The sequence below is a fragment of the Aplysia californica genome, unplaced genomic scaffold (genome assembly GCF_000002075.1).
Source record: "Aplysia californica isolate F4 #8 unplaced genomic scaffold, AplCal3.0 scaffold00176, whole genome shotgun sequence".
Taxonomy (NCBI): domain Eukaryota; kingdom Metazoa; phylum Mollusca; class Gastropoda; order Aplysiida; family Aplysiidae; genus Aplysia; species Aplysia californica.
Window position 1 is genome coordinate 589,164 of NW_004797446.1, and position 1,149 is coordinate 590,312.

A 1,149-nucleotide genomic window follows, 5' to 3' on the forward strand; every position below is an offset into this window, starting at 1 on the left:
ACATACATACATACATACATACATACATACATACATACATACATACATACATACACAGATGCACACCTATACACACTCGCATATAAACATGCACAAACCGACAGACACACACCACATTTATGAGTACACATACACACAAACCCACATAACCAAGATAAATGCAATTAATACATGCATTTCAGATAAAAACATCATGAGCACCCCAAATAGATAAACAGGTCTACATAACGCTAATAAAAAACAGACACGAAAAGAGACACCTATACACATATAGTACAGTCAAGTGTATAATAATAATCTATTATGTAAAAGCTGTAACGTTATCAGAGCACGTTGCAGAGCAATGATATGCGTTATACATGTATAAATGCAATTATTATTATTATAATTGCATGGGATGGAGCGCGATACAATTGCAATCAGTTATTATTAATATTATTATCATTGTCATCAATATTTTTCTTCTTCTTCTTCTTCTTCTTCTTCTTCTTCTTCTTCTTCTTCTTCTTCTTCTCCTGCTCCTCCTCCTCCTCCTCCTCCTCCTTCTTCTTCTTTAATAATCATTGCATTTATGTAGTGTGCTTATCCACATATCTACGCTCTACATCATGCTCTGTGCGCTTTACAATTTTTATTACCCCAGAAAACCCTAGAATACTTAGGCGTGGGCACATTTTTGGCTTCCTGGAAAGCATACAGTGCAAACTGCTGATTGTATGCGCTCAAACACTCCAAAATTGACCAAATCTTTCCCTTTTTTTAATCGGGTACCCGATACCACGAGGGTGAAGTGGGGAAAATGTATGTGAAATGCCTTTCCCACGTCACAACGTCGGGCCCCTGACGGGATTCAAACCTACGACATTAGGGCTGAGAGTCCGGGAACTTAACCACTAAACCACCAACGCCACTGATTACCTTGATTCGAACGTTTAACAACACATTCAGTTAGCACAGTGGGTTGGGAAAAAATTTTGTTTGTTTTGCAAACAAGTAACTTTAAGATAAATTTTGTCCCATTTTGATTTCACCCGATTATTTTACACCTTCCAATGGGTCAACTATATTTCCTAAACATGGATTTTGTACCTGGCCTATCTATCTATCTATCTATCTATCTATCTATCTATCTATCTATCTATCTATCTA

At 36.8% G+C, this 1,149-nt stretch overlaps 1 protein-coding gene across 1 annotated transcript in view; it reads right to left on the reverse strand.

The window, feature by feature from the left end:
- The window catches only part of LOC101855488 (calponin homology domain-containing protein DDB_G0272472), a gene marked incomplete in the record, with an annotated part of 217,513 nt that overhangs the window by 32,556 nt on the left and 183,808 nt on the right, over positions 1-1,149 (reverse strand).